General features: G+C 35.6%; 1 pseudogene; it reads right to left on the reverse strand.

Moving 5' to 3' along the window:
- Positions 1-4074: 4074 nt before the first annotated feature.
- LOC100398635 (transcription factor Sp3 pseudogene) lies at positions 4075-5692 on the reverse strand (annotated as a pseudogene).
- Between the last annotated feature and the right edge of the window lie 783 nt (positions 5693-6475).

The following is a 6475-nucleotide window of genomic DNA, read 5'->3' on the forward strand; positions in this document are numbered from 1 at the left end:
TTTCTGTCATGCTAGCCCAATTTTGTCAAAATTTCTCTCTTTACAATGAAGCTAATCATCTGTATTTGGGCTTAAAAATCTACTTCTGCTTAATGTTAGAAAAAAATTAAATAATTTAAGACACTTACGAGGCCAACATCATAGGACACATTTTTGTTGGCTACCTGTTTGCTGCCTCACAAATGGGCATTAGTACTCAAGTTTTCAGTGGAGCAAGAGGAAACATAGAACTTGCCTAAGGTCATGAAGCATAGTATTTATGAGTGCCTGAACTAGTAGTTTAAAGAAATACCATCTAATTACAGATTCCCTTTTAACTATGTTGCATGGCCTCATATCTAAAGGTCTGATCTCCAGGTAAAAATGCAGAATTTACGTCCACTTGACTACAACATCTCAGAAGTTGTTGCTCTCAAACAATAGAAATCAGCTTCAAAAGTTTGAATGTATTTTTCTTATTTATTTATTTTTTTGAGAAAGTGTTTCGCTCTCGTTACCCAGGCTGGAGTGCAATGGCGCGATCTCGGCTCACCGCAACCTCTGCTCCTGGGTTCAGGCAATTCTCCTGCCTCAGCCTCCTGAGTAGCTGGGATTACAGGCATGCGCCACCATGCCCAGCTAATTTTTTGTTGTATTTTTCTTACATTATTTATTTCAATAGCATGAGGTATCACTTAATATTATTTGATGTTTGCTGCATACATAGAAAATTATCCTTCCTATTTCCCCTTCTTGCACAGGTACCACATCCCATCCCTTTGCAGGACCAGTTATGTAATGTGTAGTGCACAGTGCAAAAGAAAAGCATGGAACTCCTTGTTCAGATCCAATAACAATGTCAAGACAGTGACAGCAGAGCTTTTAATCAATAATGAGGCACTGCTGAGCATGGAGCCCAGTGCAACTGCCATCTTTGCCTCAATGACACACAGAGTGAGATGGCCTCTCCTCATTGAACAAGTCCCCAGATGATCTAAATATGGGGTTCAGGGCTTTCTAACCTTGAGATTCAAATATAAGTATTTCTGCAGACCCCTTTAGACATCCCAAACCCTTGCAATATTACTGTCTTCTTTTAAAAATTAGTTTCTTTTTCTCTTTGCTAGCTAAAGAGTCTCTTTTCAGATCTAATGAATCATAAAATTTGACAAGAGGAACTTCATATGGTTTGAACACTTACTTATGTTTACACTGTCTGTTAGTAGAAAAGGACTCATCTAAAGAGTATACTTCTTTCTGGAGGATGTGACAGTAAGGTTAGCTTCTTTTTCTTTATTTAGAACAGTATCAATAAGAAACATTGTACAGGCATTCTGTTTCTGCCTCCCCTCATGGTCCTGACTAACTCTCCCACCTTGCATAGACACATCACCTCCAAAGCCTATATTCAGATCAGTTCTAATGTTCAGTCTCTTTACTAAATATTAAGCTTCATCTGCTATTGCCCAATCCCATATAGTGTAATCAACTCACACTTACACAACAAGCTAAGAGGCCAATTCAATTGGAGACCTCCGATCGACTCATCCTCTGAAAAGCGATTATTTTGATGATAGACACTTTTGTATTCTGATTAATCTTGTGTCTTAAACTTTGCACCTTAATGATCTCATCTTATTCAAGCTCCTGATTCTTCTATTCTGATCCTAGTTTAAATATATTTTACCAAGGAATTTTGGCAAATTACAAATATGAGTTACAAATTACACTCAGGATATACACAAATCTCTCAGTAGTTATGGCTAATTTAATCATTTAACAGTGTTATCTATGCTCCTTCATATTTCAAACATCTAAAAGAATGAAGCATATAATGATTATATGTGGTACTCAAATGATGGGTGTAACATATAGAACTGATGTACAGAAATGTATATATAACTAAGTGTATATGAGCATCTCCAAATTATTTCAAATCCTTGGATTTAATTTATTCGCTTATAGAATAATAAAAACTGGTGGGAAGATCATGAGATCAGGAGATTAAGACCATCCTGGACAACATGGTGAAACCCTGTCTCTAGTAAAATACCAAAAATTAGCCAGGGCCAGTGGTGCACACCTGTAGTCCCAGCTACTTGGGAGTCTGAGTCAGGGGAATCACTTGAACCCAGGAGGCAGAGGTTGCAGTGAGCTGAGTTTGTACCACTGCACTCCAGCCTGGTGACAGAGTGAGACTCCATCTCAAAAAAAAATAAAAGTATTTATCAAATAGCATGATTTTACTCTGACTAAAAATCACCAGAGTTTATTTGTACACTGCAATACTTCAAATAAAATTTTGAAAATCACTACCAGTTTCAATGGGGAAATTATATATTGTAGAATAATACTATGCTGTCAATAAAACTTTTAAAGTTTTGATATCCAACCTACTTTCATTTCATTGGATCTTTCATCAACGACTGGAACACTAAAAAAGGAAATTTATCAGGTATTTTTGAACATGTGGCATGAAAATTTAAGAAACAGCAGCAGCCACTAATACTTAGATTCAATAGGGTATTCCATAAAGTATACTTCTACAACAATATAAAATTGCTCTGTCTTTTTCTAATATGGTGAATGTCTGGTCTAGTTTTTGCCAGTTGCGTTGGCCTGTAGGAAACATATTTATTCCTGAATACGAGAAAAGTACAGAATTAAAATAAATATTGGACTCCATATCCCTATTATGTTTTTTTTTCAAAATAAAGAAGTATAGTGTTTTACTAACTACCACATTGTTATAAAACACTTTAAATGTACAACAAGATAGTCTTTACATTTGAGGTGGTCTTAAGAATAATGAACAGAATTTCAAATTTTTTGAAGTAGGGGAACTGCCACGGTTATAGGTATATATTTAGGAAAGTTGTATAGCTCTTCCAAGACCAGCAATTCAACTTTATTTTGTACAATTTTTAATTGAAAATATAAACAATAATTTAAAAATTAAAAAAAGCATGATAAAAATACATTTCTCAATTAAATGTACTGCATACATATAAATTTTAAGGGAAGAAACAAAAACGGAAAATGATATTTAACTGCAGACTGACTACCTGGACAAAACAAAAGAAGACTTAAAAAAATAGGAAACCTCTGGCTTTTCTATGACTAACATCCATATGGTTGGCATATTGTCACTATGGAATGGATTTTGTTATGTTTGTATATGTTTTATTTTACTGGTAATTTACATGATTGCTTTTAAGGTGCTGGCAGACTTATTGATTTTGGAAACGAGATTGGATAAAAATCACTGCTAAGAGGCAATATATTTTATTTTTTGGTGGTCCTCCAATATCCAAGAAAAAGGATAATTCACTATAACATTTTCTTACTATCCAAATGTCTCAAGCTATACATTTTAAACTTTTTAAACATTGATTATACTGCCCCACTTTGTTATTGAAAGAATATTAACAAGACAATATTTTGGCAAATTAAATCCTAAACATGGCATTTCAACAGAATTTAAAAGGTAACTATACCTGGAGTTCCATGTTAAAATGGAGTTTTCAAAATTTTACAAGAATAATGCTTAAAATATTATACATAGTTTACCTAATTAAAATGATGAGCTTCAAAATGACAAATTGATAAGCTAAGAGAAGCTTACACTATGTAACATTTGCTTGGACACTTATTTGTCAGTTACGCCTAACAAAAATTCCGGTTATTAAGAAAATTACATAATTTTTTTATCATAACATGATTTCTTTCACTCACCAGCTTATTTTACAATAGATAAACACCAAAATGTTCTCGTTTTTACAGTAAACTACACAGGATGGATGCAGTAGGTTAGACTACCATTCGCATTGTTAAATTCAATTTTTTCTTTATATAATGTGGTAAAACTTCATTTCTTCTGGATTCCAAAAGTATCTACAAAACCCATGCGATTTTACCATTTTAATATACTATGAAATATCATACAAAGTAAAGCATTTCAGTGTCATGTATAACCAAGTTACTGTCAATCCAAAAATTCTGCACATCAATACAAAGATATCTGAGAACTTAGGAATAATATTAATCTCAGTACTGTATAAAAATGACCACAATGCATTTGTATTTGTATAATATTTACTCCATTGTCTCATTTCCAGAAAAAGTGACAAGCTGTAAAGGTATTTCAGTGTTGGTAAGGATATCTTGATTGCTGGTGGTGGGAGTATTAACCGTTCCTATCCCTTGAACAGAATCTTGTTGGATATTTGCAAGGATAAATGTTGTTCCTCCTACAGTAATCAAAGTATCATCTCACACAGCTTCCACCGATGCTGGCACTGTACTGCTAGAGTGGATGCCTTTTTTATTCTGGTGTGTTTTATTATGTTTGGCAAGATGGTCACTGAGGCAGGGGAATCACTGGAAAAACAAATTTATTTTCACCTGCATGTGTCCTTCTGTGTCTCTCATTCATCACTTTGAGTAAATCTTTTACCACAGTACATCCAGTTACAAACAAAATGTTGTTCCCCATAATGCCCATGCAGATGAGCTCTCAGATGTGAGGTCTTCCTATAGACTGTACCACATCCTAGTATATGACAAATGTGTTGCTTCTTTTTCCCAAGATCGGTGCCTCTCCCACCACCTTCTTTACAGTTGGGATATATGCAAGCTGCCCTCAGAAGTCCATTTCCTTCTCCATGTTGTTGGTCCCCTTCTTCATCTACCACCTGTACTCTTAAGTGTGTTTGGTCATTGGTATTCAAGGTAGAATCACCACTGAGCTGCCAGTCATCAGGCTCAGGTTCTTCTTCCTTGATCCTAATATCTGCAGGACTGTCAGCATTCTCTCCTGGGTGTACTTGTATACCAGTAGAATCTATAGAGTTTACTCTGTCTAGATTTGACAACTGACCAGTACTTACACTAACTGGAGTTGAAGTGAAGGTTCTACCTGCTGCAAATTGACCAAGTGTGAGTGTTTGAACAGGCATCGAAGTTATTTGTTGGGCAGCAGTATTCTGTAATACAAGTTATGCAAGTTCTGGGCCCCTTATACTTGACACATTTGCTAAGTTATCTGTCCAGAAGGGGTCACAGTCTGTGCCTGAATTAAAAAAGGTTTTAGGTTTCAGCTGTAACTGAAGATTTTGCAAAGCCTTTTGTGATATGTTCTGACGACTGGCTTGCACACTATGGAATGGCTGTATTGTCTTGCCCAATTTGGGCTTGATTGTGTAGTCTTGCACAATATGGGCTTGACTGTTTGGCAGCTGAGACTCTTGAAGTTGTAAATGTGGTACAACAGGCTGTGCTATAGAAACCGGAATATTCTGTGCCTGTGTCTCTTCAGAAACAGGTGACTGGATACATATCCTGAAGAATGAACTTGCCCACTAGAAGTAGTCAAGCTATTTGTGTTTTGTTGTAATATAACTGTACTATCATAACAGTCAACTGTGATGAAGATGTTGGCACAAATAAATGGTTATCAGTATTCGTTTCATTAGTATGAGGAAAAACTCTCTCACCAGTCCTTTCTGAATTGTCTGAACTATCCCTAGCTTGTCCTGTCTTTATCAAATGTCCATTGGCATTAATGCCTGCAGTCATTGAGAACTGCCTGAGAGTCCCAAAGAATCTAGATGGACACTGTTGATTGGTACAAACATAATATTTCCCAGAACACCAAGAGGCCCATTAGCAACTACTTGGGTTTGACCAGGAAAGATGAACCACCAATTGCAACTCCCTGAACCTGGGCTTGACCTGTCTGAAGTATGAGATTCTGGGTGTTAGCTGGAGGTATTCTAGAGGCAAGGAAGGTTTGATTAGAGCCAGGAGTGATCTGAATTTGACTACTCTCTTGATTTATACTCCATTATCTGAGGAGCCTGTGAAACCAATGTGAACCTGCTGACCATCTGTTGACTGAATCTGTCACGGATTTTCACTGTCCTCCTCCTCTTGCTGCCAGCCCTGCCTGGTGTCCCAGCTCTCGCAGACACCCAGGTTCCCTGGTCTGGGGGCAGGTGGGCGTGGCTATCCACCCCCGGGAGGGGACCTCTGTTATGTTTTCAATTAATTTAAGAAACCAATATGGGAAAGAGAAAGAAAATTATGTAAATGATTAATCGTGAAATAATAGTAAACATTTGGGGATATTTATAAAATAGAACATTGTATCATTTTTAAAGTAAGACAAATGATAACTAATTTTCTCAAAAATTAAAATTACTAATGCTGTTAGTATTGGAGGAAGAATGTATATATATTTAGTTTTAATATATATATTTTAAGTTATTGTCAAAATAAATCAGTCAATGTATAATGGCCTATAAGAGGAAAATAAGTAATAAACAATTTCTTAAAAAGTAATCCATTATTAATTACACTGTGAAGGTCGTTTTTTAGAGTGAAATAAGATAGGAACTATAAATTAAATTTGTGATTCTTTTATACAGGAACTATAAATTAAATTTGTTGACAAATCCAAGAAGATAATCTTTTCTGAAATATATTATGTGTGATT

This window comes from Callithrix jacchus, chromosome 1 (assembly GCF_049354715.1).
Source record: "Callithrix jacchus isolate 240 chromosome 1, calJac240_pri, whole genome shotgun sequence".
Taxonomy (NCBI): Eukaryota; Metazoa; Chordata; class Mammalia; order Primates; family Cebidae; genus Callithrix; species Callithrix jacchus.